Source organism: Diospyros lotus, chromosome 4, assembly GCF_014633365.1.
Source record: "Diospyros lotus cultivar Yz01 chromosome 4, ASM1463336v1, whole genome shotgun sequence".
Taxonomy (NCBI): Eukaryota; Viridiplantae; Streptophyta; class Magnoliopsida; order Ericales; family Ebenaceae; genus Diospyros; species Diospyros lotus.
Window position 1 is genome coordinate 26,684,195 of NC_068341.1, and position 13,917 is coordinate 26,698,111.

The 13,917-nt window shown below is 36.9% G+C and overlaps 1 pseudogene; it reads left to right on the forward strand.

Annotated features, from left to right (window-relative positions):
* The first annotated feature begins 13,389 nt into the window (after positions 1-13,389).
* On the forward strand, positions 13,390-13,489 carry LOC127800868 (small nucleolar RNA R71; annotated as a pseudogene).
* The last annotated feature ends 428 nt before the right edge of the window (positions 13,490-13,917 follow it).

Below are 13,917 nucleotides of genomic sequence, written 5' to 3' on the forward strand. Positions count from 1 at the left end.
CTCATGGGAGTAGCAATTACATGCTAATTGACCTCCTGAGGAAGCTATTATAAATAGAAAAGGGGTTCCCACTTTCTGGTCATCTATTTCAAAACTCTTGTGTATCCAAATCATCTTTGTTTTTATACCTGTTTTTGAGAGTAAGCTCATGTGTCATTAGTGAACCCATTAGTTCATCTAGTGACAACTTCTTGGTATCCTTGGCCTCTTGAATGGCTGTCACCTTTGGATCCCATGCCTCCGGTAAAGATCTTAGAACCTTTTGCACCTTTTCAAAATCTGAAAATGATTTACCAAGAGACTCAAGAGAGTTAAGAATATCAGTCAAGCGAGTATACATTTCAGAAATAGATTCATTATGTTTCATATAAAACAATTCAAAATCATGTATGTACATGTTTATTTTTGTTTCACTAACTTGACTAGTACCTTCATATTTTAACTCTAACTTCTTCCAAATTTCATAAGCAGATTTACAACACTGTACATGATTAAATTCATATCTACTCAAAGCACAATGAAATGCACTCTTAGCCTTAGCGTTTAAAGCAATTAATCTCTTATCTTCATCTGTATACATATCTCTACTCTTTTCTACTATCTCTTCTACTTCTCCTCTCTTTACCTTTTCCTTAGGGACATATGGACCATCTCTAACTATTTCCCACAAATCAAGACTATATGCTGTTAAAAAATCTTCCATCATTGTTTTCCAATATGCATAATCGGTGCCATCAAAGAATGGTGCCCTAGACAAAGAACGACCCTCATTTTCATAAAAACGTGAACTCGATGCCATGGATACACCTAGTGATGATTAATCACTCTCTTAGGAACCTCGCTCTGATACCACTTGTTGAGTTCTAACCTAGTCAAGAGGGGGGGTGAATTGACACCTTTTAAAAACTTTAATGCAAAACTTATGCACGTATATATATATATATGAGAAAACAAATTTAATACAAACCAAAATTGTAGTTGAGAGTACGGGAGCACTTAAATACTAGATGGATAATATGATATCCGCCGGCTGTGCTAGTATGTGCTTAGATCCAATATACTCTTCAAATTACAACTTGGTGAAAACATGTGATTTGAATGCACACAATAACAAGACTTTAAATAAAGAATGATCAGTTAAAGCAAAACAGAATATAATAACCAACAAGAATGTAGGCCTTAGGATTTGGCCACTTTAGATAGCACAAGACCAAAAACAAACAAGTATGATCAAGCAAGAATAAGTAAAGAGTGAAGAGAAGAAGAACACAACGATGTATAGTGGTTCGGCCCTTATGGCTTACATCCACTACCTAAGGATTTCCTTCCTTAGGATTTTCAACCAAATCCACTATATGAAACTTTTGTTACAACCACCAAAGCCTTCACTTGGCTTCACCACCACCAAACTACCTCTGGAGTCTCACACTCACTAGTTTGGATTTTGTACGCTCTTTACAAGATACAAGAATAGTAGAGATTTAGAAATAGGGTTCTCTCAAAAATAATACAATGAAGTGTAGAGAACTCTCTTAGTTTTTTCTCAAGAAGATAGAGGAAAAGAAAGACTTAGAGAGAATGAAAATCTTGGCCAATGATGTAGAAAATAATAGGGCTTCCAAAAGTTGTACCAAAGCCTTCAAGAGATCCTCTTATATAGTGTTAGAGCAAGCTTTCCTTGATCAATCTTAGCCCTCCATGTGGCAAGTCTTCAAGCCAACTCAGCCCTTCATATTGAATTCTTGATTTACCTTCCATAGTCAGCTAACTTGATTGATCATCAAGACCTTTGACTTTTGTTGATCTCCAATCAGCCTTGAATGAGAAAATCAATTCCAATAATGCATGGCTGATTTTAAGGATTAAAATATCATCACAATCCTTCATAATTCTTGCAAAATCGTCCATAAATCAGAAATGATCAATTATGACTTCTAGATGATCTTCAAACACCTTTGATTGAGCAATTGACCCCTTAGCTTCCATAACAAGAATAGCTGATTTGAAATTTGAATCTAAATCTCCATGAGGTGAAAAATGTAGCCAAATATTCTCAAATAATGAAGCAAATTTGTCCAAAAATGAATATATCAATTATAACTTCAAAAGCCCTTAATTGATCAAGTTTCCATACTAAAAATGTTGGCAAGTAGAGAATCAATTTGTGTAGCTGAATATAAGCAAGATATCCTTAGAATATTCTCCCATAATGAAGATATCAAATAGCCATAATGAGTAGGATACTTGATTCCATGATTTGAGTCTCCATATCCTTTTAATGAGAGAGAATCAGCAATAAAGGAAAGTAATATCAATCAAGGTTTAATTTTCAAACCTTAATTTCCTCCATTAATGTTGAACAATAATGCTGAATCTTTAACTTCTCCATTTGAATGCAAATCAAAAAAAAATCTTCCATATTTAACTGAGTAGAGGAGCTTTTAGGAACTTTTAAATTTACTCCTTGATTCTCTTACCATATCTAGACCAACGAGATGATGTATCCTTGATGAGTGAGCTCAACGTGGCTTCCATGTCATCAAAATGCCACATTAACAATGCCATGTCGCCAAGTTACATATATGGCAACTCCATATAGTGGACTATGGCTGCACTCCTCACCCTACAATTTAAATAGCGTTAATCAGTTTTGGATGTTCAGTGTTGAAATGGTGAGGAGGTTTAAACTCACCAGTGTGTGAGTGTAGTTGTAGCACAAATATAAATTCCGGACAAGTCCGGGTCGATTCACTGGGAGGTTTATTTAACAAAAGAATGGTTCATTCGGGTTGATTTATCCAAAGAGAGCTAAGTTTTCCTGATTGTGAAAAGGTTTTTTTTTTTTTGAATATTAAAAAGGTCTTGGGTTGAGGCGAGTTCAGAACCAATGCCTTATAAATCTCTTATAGTAATTTAAACAGCAATATTAATCTGAAATAAACAGAGGATCGTTTCGTAGTTATAATTCAAGATACGAATGATTCTTAGCTAAGCAACCCTCATACATGATATGATGGTTCTGGGTTAAGATATCACTGTAAATTTTATTATACTAGAGACTATGATTTGATCGTCTGAGCTTGGGTATATCTCATCTCCAATTCTAGCAACTTTCATACATGGCATGAGAGTTCTAAGTTAGGATGATGACCCAATCCAAACTCACAAAATCATTTATACACTCAACTCGAGTTTAACTCAGATAAATCTTGCATTCATCGAGGTTTGGCTTATCTTGAGATTCAAGAACATTGGACACTGTCCTCGCCTTAACCCAAGATTAGATTTAGCTACTCATTTCCATTTTTAAAATAAATTGGCAGGAATTTAAATGACGGGAATTAAAAGACAGTATTTAAAAGACTATTTTTTTAACCGACCATATAGGCGGTATATAATTTAAAGACAATAATTGAAAGACTATTTTGACCGACCATATAGGCGGTATATAATTGAAAGATAATAATTGAAATTGCAAGAATTTAAAGGCAGAAATTAACCGACCATTTAGGCGGTGGATAATAAAGTAACAATAAATGACATAAGAATTTAAATAAGAAAAAGAAGAAGTAAGATTTGCAAGAGAAAATAAAAAAGAACAAGAGCAATTAAAACAACTAAAATTTCATTCAAGAATAATCCCCCTTACAAGTGCACCTAAGTGCTCTATTTATAGGCTAAAAGATGTAATGGAAACCACTTAATTATATAATTTAATAATACAAAATATCTAATTGATGATGTAAGCAATGATGTCATTTTAACCATGATGTAAGCAATGATGTCATCTTATCCCATGATGTAAGCGATGATGTCATCCTATCCCATGATGTAAGCGATGATGTCATCATATCCCATGATGTAAGCAATGATGTCATCCTATCCCATGATGTAAGCGATGATGTCATCATATCCCATGATGTAAGCGATGATGTCATCCTATTTGTGGGACTTGGGCTTTTCATGTTTTTGGGCTTTGGGCCTTCTTTGTGTTGGGCTTGAGCTTGGGCTTGGGCTTGTCTTATGTTGGATTCTATTTGATTGTTGGGCCAAGTGCACATGAAACATCCTCTAGACTCCATAGTTGGCCCATGATTTTGAGCAACAATAATGGGTAATCCAACGTCTCGATTTATGCCCCTAATTAATTGTAGAAGACAGCTTTCTTGCTTCATCCTGTAATAATATATAATGCAAATAATTATTTATTTTAAGCATAATTATAAAGCTAAAATAGGGATATAATTCATTAGGATATAGGAAATATTGACCCTTATCACACCCCCCAACTTGAATATTGCTAGTCCCTTAGCAATTAGATTATACACCAGCCATGATCTAATCGCAATACTTGCATGAATATAAAAATTTCAAATTCGAAACCAAAATGCGTAGAGTAGAACATTCAAAATAAGTCGAACATGCAAAATTAGATTTATGGTTAAAGGTCATACAATCTTAGGAATGGCAATCAGGATGATCAATACACAGATTTACTCCCTCGAAGTTTTGACTTTAAATCTTACTGTGGATTTTCCCTCTAATAAAACGATTCCTCAGGTGTACACACAAGGGGGTGCACCGTTATAAGAGTAAATGTATAACAAGTTCAAACTCGGTGTCATCCCAAATACAAAGAACGTATTTTCATGAAAGAACAGGGAAATTAACATAGCTTCATGACTGGAATAATGCCATGGATAAATAACTTCTGAATTTAAACAGAATTCCCTACTCCGAACTCGAATCTTGAGATCACATGATTTATAGCATCAAGAGAGACCAAACTAGGTTGTAATGGGGCTATGAGGTTAATACGGGTTGTCAAAGAAAAGGGTAAAGTGTGCAAATGGTGTGTCAGGATTTTTTTTTTTTTTTTTTTTTTTTTTTTTTTTTTTTTTGGCACTAATCTCAAATTAGACATATTTTTTTTTTTCTTCAGCATTTATTTTGAAACACTCATGCTGAAAAGCTAAGAGAACTTCCTTTTTTTTTTTTTTTTTTTTCTCTTTTTTTTTATATGAAAATACCGAGATAGACTGATTCCTAGAAACACACCAGGTTGGACAAACTTCATATGGTTACAGGTTTAGACGAAGGTAAGGAAAGAAATTGTGCTAAGAACAGCTCAAATGGGCTAGTAATGGAGGTTAATGTAAAGAAAGAAAAAGGTTAATAGGCCCAAATTGAAAGAAATTGCTCTCCCTATCATACTTCTATAAAACAATGTTACTCAGTCAACTAATTCAGAGTTTGAAACCAGCCAAATTCATCCGCTATCATACTAGACATTCAAAGCTAATTGATGCTTTGAAGCTATTGAAAAGATGAGATAAACAATAAAGCATATTTAGAGTAAGTGTTATTTCACTCAAAAGTAACGATTATCAGGCTCAAACACTCACTCGGGTAATAGTCTCTACTTCTGTTGAGGGATCATGCAGTGTGCTAATCAGCTAATTACCATTGCCTTTGACTTTATGACAGATAAACCAATTTCTAATTATTGAACACCCGATGCATGCAAATCATCTATTCTAATTTCATACATATACGTTTTCAAATAAGAAATTAATGCATTCATGATTCATATTGCAAATTCAACTGGCTATCAGTGTACAATTCCAAAGCTTTAGGGATAACATTATTTAAAGCACACACATTTTTTTTTTTTTTTTTTTTTTCACACAAAACTACAAGCATGCAATTGCAAATTCACAGTTAAACATAGACCAGATAATTCATAAATATACCTTACTCCCCCAACTTGAATTGCAGTAATAAAATAGGGTTGTTAGGAATACCTGTAACTCCATAAGTCCATAGATTTACTGTGAACTGCTAAAACTCAAACAAACAAATGAGCATACCATATATATATATTTTTATATTTTCACACCAAAATAAAAATTTCATACAAGTCATAAGATAAACAGAATGCGTCTCAAGAGTACAAAGTACTCCTTACTCAGCCATCTTATCATAGACTCGCCTAACAACATTCCACAGTTTTTTTATTATTTTTTTTTTATTATTTTTTTTTTTATTTTTAAGAACACAAGAAAAGAAATTTTGTACAAGTCATAGGAGATGCGTCTCAAGAGTACAAAAAGTACTCCTTACTCAGCCATCTTATCATAGACTTGCCTTACAGGGATAATTCTAAATTAATCGAACCTTTTTGCCGCTTGTTTTTGATTGCCTTAGACCAATCTATCCGAGGCTCATAAGGATCGTGTTGTGGAACATAAGTATGTAATTTCTCTAGCAGCTCCTCGACGGTGGATGCAGAAATAAGAATCTTTCTTGCTGAAGGAGAAATGAACTGTTGGTCCACAGCCTGATCAATAAAAGAGAGCAACCCATCGAAAAAATGGTTAACATTTAAAAGTCCAATGGGTTTGGTATGCAGATTGCTCTTGGCCCAAGAGATTATACAGAAGATTTCTTCAAGTGTACCAAAACCTCCTGGTAAAGCGATGAAAGCGTCTGACTGATAAATCTTACAAGCCATGCGCTCAGACATAGAAGTCGTTTCTACAAGTTGACCGCGTGTAATCCCAGAAATACGTGGTTCAGCCAAAGGGATTGGCATTACACCTATCACATATGATTTTCCAAAAAGTGCAGCTTGTGAAACATAACCATTCAACCCACGACTTCCCCCTCCATATACCAAATTAATCTTTTTCTCTCCTAATTTTTGGCCTAGTTCGCTTGCTGCAAGTGCGTAACAAATATCACTCCCAAGTTGAGAGCCACAAAGTACACATATGGTTTTGATTCGACGAACTAACTGGCCTTCCATGTTTGTTTCTTTTGTATGCCCTGGAAAGAGGTTTGGCAATCAAAAGTAGCTATACAACAATTCAACAAGAAATAAATACAAACAAAAATCATGCGTATGTACAAGTAGTTGTGATTGTGGCTCACATCTTCCTCTGGTTTTACGTCCAGAAACGGCTTAAACACTTTCTATGAAGCGAGGATAAGCTTCCCATCCAATTTTCTTATAGATTGGCAAACAGGGTCGTTTTTAGTCAGATTCCCAAGACTATAGCGTTGGTGGTCACTTATGAACTGGGTCCATAAAGCAAGAAGTTCTCTTTGCACTATTCCACATGGATGCGTCTCAAGAGTCAATCGGATATCATCCAATGACTCCTTACTCAGTCCATCCTTTATGAAACTAATTTTATCTTCTCGATTTACGGACGTAAACCCCACAGATTTGCATCGAGTGTTACAGGTCCAACGAGCACACTTGTGACAACCATTCACTCTTTTAGCTCTTCGTTTCTTTGCAAAACTACTCTTCCCTAAGCCCGGGAAGTGCTTAAAACTAGGTGAAGTTTCGCCAGCTAATCGAACTTTTGCTTCGATCAGCCAACGAATATCTTCAGGGATGTTATTACGCATCAATATCCTAAGTCTTTCACACCTACCAATATAAATTTGTTTCAAATCATTCATTGGGAGAGATGGATAGTACTTGCGGATTTTTGATAGTTGAAGATCCATTTTTTTTTTTTTTTTTTTTTTTTAAAATCAAAAGACAACTATAATAAGAGAAAAGTAGAAACTATAAATCTTACAAAATGAACGAAAATACCTGATCGAAGAACAACACGAAGGAGAGGAAACTGAGCTTGCTTGCAAAAGTGTGGTTTGACTCATACAGATATGGAGTCTCTTATAGAGCAATGGGTGTCACTATTCTATACTTGGCTCGAGGCACGCCATAATTGTAGGGTCAGGCGCGTCTATTTTTTTCAATGCTCGGTGCCTCATTTTTCAACATTTGGCAGTGCGCCTCTTCCTTTATAGGACAGTGTGATTGCACTGCCCGAGAAAATGGCCGCCACCAGCGCCAATTTTGTCTCTCTCAATTCAATTTTTTTTTATATATATATATATATATTGTTTTTTCTTTTTTTTTGTTTTTTTGGTTTTTTTTTTTTGTTTTTGAAATATATATATATATTTTTTTTTTAGTTTTTATTTTTATTTATTTTTTTATTTTTTTAATTTTTGGGGTTAGTTAATTTTTTTTTTTTTTTTAGGTGCTTAATAAAATCATATATACCACACAAAGCATTATTATCGAGTCAAACAAAATTACTTGCACAATAGATTAAATTCAAACACCAATAAATTCCTAAGTACACCTTACCCCCCAACTTGAATTGCGCATTGTCCTCAATCGGCAATAAAAGGATAGAGGATAGGCATACCTGGCGATCTTCAATGCATGAACTCGTATGCAAAAATTTTTATTTAGACTGCACACAGAGAAACACTATTTAAGTAATGCAGAAAAGAAACAAATTTTTATATACTTTTTTTTTTTTTTTTTTTTTTTTTTTTTTCAAATCTAGAAACATCCATTTAACCTAAATGGAAAGGTGGTCTTTTAACGTCAGATTCCCAGACGAATGTGTTCCTAAAGGTCACTCAACCATTGATGGTGGATCACCCAACTCCACCATTTCTTCATTTCCTTCAACAAGTTCTTTCTCAGCTATGCCTAGATATGGTTTCAGCCTTTGACCATTCACTTTAAAACATTGTCCAGACTCTTTGATTTCAATTTCTATTGCCCCATATTCTGATATGGTCTTGATTGTATAGGGTCCTGTCCATTTTGATCTCAACTTCCCTGGGAACAAATGAAGCCTTGAGTTGTAGAGAAGCACCTGCTGACCAACATGAAATTTTTTTCTGTTGATGTGTTGGTCATGCAACTTTTTCATATGCAACTTAGACAATTTGGCATTTTCAAATGCCTCATCCCTAAGTTCTTCAAGTTCATTAAGTTGTAATTTCCTATTAAGGCTCACTTCTGTTGATTCCTCATTAATCTTCCTAATGGCCCAGTAGGCTTTGTGCTCTATTTCAACTGGTAAATGACATGGCTTGCCATATACCAACCTGTAGGGAGACATGCCTAGAATGGTCTTGTAAGCAGTTCTATAGGCCCAAAGTGCATCAATCAACCTCAAGGACCAATCCTTGCGATTAGAATTGACTGTTTTCTCTAAAATCCTTTTTATCTCCCTATTGGCCAATTCAGCTTGGCCATTGGTTTGAGGGTGATATGGGGTTGCAACCTTGTGGACTACTCCATATTTTCTCATTAATTCAGCCACTGGTTTGTTGCAGAAATGAGAACCTCCATCACTTATGATGGCCCTAGGCATTCCAAACCTACTAAAAATATTTTCTTTCAAAAACTTCATTACAACCCGATGATCGTTTGTTCTTGTTGGGATTGCTTCTACCCACTTGGACACATAGTCAACAGCTAACAAGATGTACTCGTGTCCACCTGAATTAACAAATGGTCCCATGAAGTCTATTCCCCAACAATCAAAAATTTCTAACACCTGAATGGGTTGCAAGGGCATCATATTCCTCTTGGTTAGGCTTCCTAGCCTTTGGCATCTATCACATGAACTACAGAACTGATGCACATCTCTAAACATGGTAGGCCAAAAGAATCCACTTTGTAAGATCTTGGCCAATGTTTTTCTTGTGGAGAAATGACCTCCACAAGCAAGAGTATGACAAAAATTCAAAACACTCTGTTGCTCATGCTCGGGGATGCACCTTCTTAAAATTTGGTCAGCACAATACTTAAACAAGTAAGGGTCATCCCAGAAATAAGTCCTAACCTTCCTAAAGAATTTTTGTTTATCTAGCTTGGTCCAATGATTTGGAATTAGACCGGTGGCTAGATAGTTGGCCAGATCTGCATACCATGGTGTAACAGAGGTTGAGGTATCATTGATAAGGAAGAGTTGTTCATCTGGAAAGGTGTCCCTGATTGGTTCCTTGTCTAGATTAAGGTCTTGGCATGGAAGTCTAGACAAATGGTCTGCCACCACATTTTCTACTCCCTTTTTATCTTTGATTTCTATGTTGAATTCTTGGAGTAACAAAATCCACCTAATAAGACGCGGTTTGGCGTCTTGTTTGGTGAGCAAGTATTTCAAAGCAGCATGGTCAGTGAAAACAATGACCAATGACCCCACCAGATATGATCTGAACTTCTCTAATGCAAACACTACTGCCAATAATTCCTTCTCAGTTGTTGTGTAATTCTTTTGCGCTTCATTGAGGGTTTTACTGGCATAGTAGATGACATAAGGTTTTTTATCTTTTCTTTGCCCTAGGACTGCTCCTACAGCATAATCACTTGCATCACACATGAGTTCAAAGGGCAATGACCAATCTGGTGGTTGAATAATGGGGGCTGAGATGAGAGCATTTCTTAACCTCTCAAAAGAGGTTTGACAAGATGATGTCCACTCAAATGGAACATCTTGGGAGAGCAAATTACACAGAGGCCGGGCTATGCTGCTAAAAGATGCTATGAATCTCCTATAGAACCCAGCATGCCCAAGGAAAGACCTGATGTCCTTAACACTCTTAGGGACTGGTAATTTTTGGATGGCTTCAACTTTGGCTTTGTCCACCTCCATTCCCTTAGCAGAGACAATATGCCCTAGGACTATACCTTGTTTGACCATGAAATGACATTTTTCCCAGTTAAGCACAAGGTGGGTTTCTTCACAACGAGCTAGAACTCTCTCTAAATTCTCTAAACATGCCTCAAAACTAGCTCCATAGACAGAGAAATCATCCATAAAAACCTCCACAATGTGTTCTGTCATCTCACTAAAAATACTCATCACACACCTTTGGAAGGTGGCAGGGGCATTGCATAGTCCAAAAGGCATACGTCTATAGGCAAATGTCCCAAATGGACATGTGAAAGTGGTCTTTTCCTGGTCCTCTAGGGCAATGTCAATCTGGTTATATCCTGAATAACCATCAAGGAAACAATAGAATGCTTGTCCAGCTATTCTTTCAAGGACTTGGTCCAAGAACGGCAATGGAAAATGGTCTTTTCTAGTCATTGCATTGAGTTTTCTGTAATCAATGCACACTCTCCATCCGGTTTGGATGCGAGTAGGGATCAACTCATTCTTTTCATTTCTCACCACTGTGACTCCAGACCTTTTTGGGACCACTTGAGTGGGGCTGACCCACTTTGAATCAGAGATGGGGTATATAATACCCGCATCCAGCAACTTTAGCACTTCTTTCCTAACCACCTCTTTCATGTTAGGATTGAGTCTCCTCTGCATTTGCCTAACAGGTTTAGCATCCTCCTCTAGAAATATCCTATGAGTGCAAGTCAAAGGACTAATTCCATGCAAGTCTGAGATGGTCCAACCTAAGGCTTTTTTATGAGCTCTCAAAATGTTTATCAGCTGAATTTCCTGTTGGGATGTCAAACTTGAAGAGATGACTACGGGGAGTGTGTTCTCATCACCTAGAAATGCATATTTTAACTCACTTGGCAAAGGTTTCATTTCAGGTGTGGGTGAGGTATTATCAGATTGTGACTCCTCATTGTTCAGAGAACCCAATGGTTCTGATTTGGGAATCCATTGAGCCACAGGCATTGCTTCTTCCTCCCTAGTGTTCTCTAATTCTTTTAACTTTCTCTCTTCTTGATCTTCTTCCATAGATTTGTTCAAAAATTCTTTTGCAAAATAGTCCTCAGCTAATGTTTGAACCAAATCTACTTCCTCCACCTCATTCTCAGCTATGTGTTGTTTGGAAACTCTAAAGATATTCATCTCTACAGTCATGTTTCCAAATGATAACTTAAGTATTTCATTCCTACAATTAATTATGGCATTTGAAGTTGCTAGGAATGGTCTACCAAGAATGACTGGAACAGGGGGTTGAGGGCCTTGATGGGGTTGTGTGTCCAAGACTATAAAATCAACAGGGAAGTAAAATTTGTCCACCTGCACTAATACATCCTCCACTATCCCCCTAGGGACTTTGATTGACCTATCAGCAAGCTGTAGGGTAACTCTTGTTGGCTTGAGTTCTCCTAAGCCCAGTTGCTGATATACACTATAAGGAAGCAAATTGACACTTGCTCCTAGATCTAAGAGTGCTTGGTCCACCCTCTGGCTTCCAATTATGCAAGAAATGGTTGGGCTACCAGGGTCTTTGTACTTAGGAGGTGTTTTAAGTTGCAGGATGGAACTCACCTGTTCGGTTAAGAATGCTTTCTCCTTGATGTTGATCTTTCTTTTAACAGTACACAAGTCTTTTAAGAATTTTGCATAAGATGGTGTCTGTTTGATTGCATCAAGTAGAGGAATGTTAATCCTCACCTGCTTGAACACTTCATAAATATCAGCATTTTGTTTTTCCCTCTTTGTTTGAGTAAGTCTTTGAGGGAATGGTGGTGCAGGGTTGCTCTTGAATTCTTCCACCTTATTTTTTTCTTTATCTTCCTTTTTTTTGTTTTCAAGTTTTTCCTCCAAAGCTGGAGCATTGTCATTTTTTATATTTTCATTTTGTTCTTCTTCTTGTGCATTAGGTTGGTTTGTCCTAGGGTCATCTGGTTTGTCAATTATTTTTCCATTCCTAAGGACAGTGACTGCTTGCACCTGCTCATGATTATAGTTCCCACTATTTGATGATTCCACTTGATTTGTTTGCCTCACGGGGTTGGGATTTGGTTGAGAAGGGAATTTCCCAGGTTCTCTCACAGTCAAGGTTTGAGTTAGCTTGGTTAGCTGACTCCTCATGTCCTCAATTGCCCTATTTGTTTGCTCTTGGAATTTTGCTACCTGAGCATTGTTCCCCATCTGCCCTTGCATAAATTGTTGTAGAGTATCCTCTAGGGATCTCTTATGCGGTGGCTGATATGAGCCAGATGGTCCTTGGTTAGGTTGGTAGGGCTGTGGCTGAGGTTGTGGCTGTGGTTGTGAGGGAAATGGTTGGTGTGGCTGAGGTGCTGAGTCATTTCTCCAAGAGAAATTTGGGTGGTTCCTAGAATTTGGATGGTAGGTATTTGAGTTTGGGTTGTACCCTTGATAATTTCCACCCTGGTTCTGGTTTTGGTATATCCTACCCTCTGTTTGCCTTGGTTGTGAGTTTGAAGTTTGGCCATACAACACTTCTTTGAAAACAGGGAGAGTTGGACACTCCTCTGTTCTATGGCTATTGGCTTCACACACTACACAATGCACCTCTACCTCATTGATAGCCTTCATTTTTTTCATCTCCAATTCTTCCATTTTCTTTGTCAACAGAGCTAATCTAGCACTGATGTCATCAGTTTCATTTAATTGGAGTTTTCCCTTTGGTTGTGGATTGTATTGGTCTCTCAAATCTCCCATGGTTAATGGCCCAACTTCCCAATTTCTAGAGTTTTCAGCTACATGGTCAAAGTATGCAACAGCCTCTTCAGGAGTTTTTTCATAAAAGTCACCATTACACATGGTGGACACCAGCATTTTCAAATTAGGAGTTAAGGCATTAAAGAAGAAACTAACTACCCGCCATTGTTCAAAGGCATGGTGTGGGCAAGAATGCAAGAGGTCCTTGAAACGTTCCCAAGTTTGAGCAAATGTTTCATTTGGTTTACAGACGAAATTCATCATTTGCCTTTGGAGTGATGCTGTTCTATTAGCTGGGAAGTATTTTTTTAGAAATTTTGTTTGCATCTCCCTCCAAGTTCCTATTGATCTGGGCTCTAGAGTCCCTAACCACATTTTTGCTTTATCCTTGAGTGAGAAGGGGAAGAGTTTTAGTCTAACAGTGTCCTCATGAATATTTTGATCCCCACAGGTACCACATACCTCTTCAAAATCCCTCATGTGTGTATATGGATTTTCAGAATCCATACCATGAAATGTGGGGAGCATTTGTATGGTACCTGGTTTAAGGACAAATCGATGATGGTTTATTGGTAGGATTATGCAAGAGGGAGTGGTTTGCCTTGGAGGGTTCAAATAATCCCTGAGAGGTTTAATCTCATCAACATCATGTTCTCCATGATCACTCCCATGAGCAGATAGGTTTTCATTTTGTTGAGAC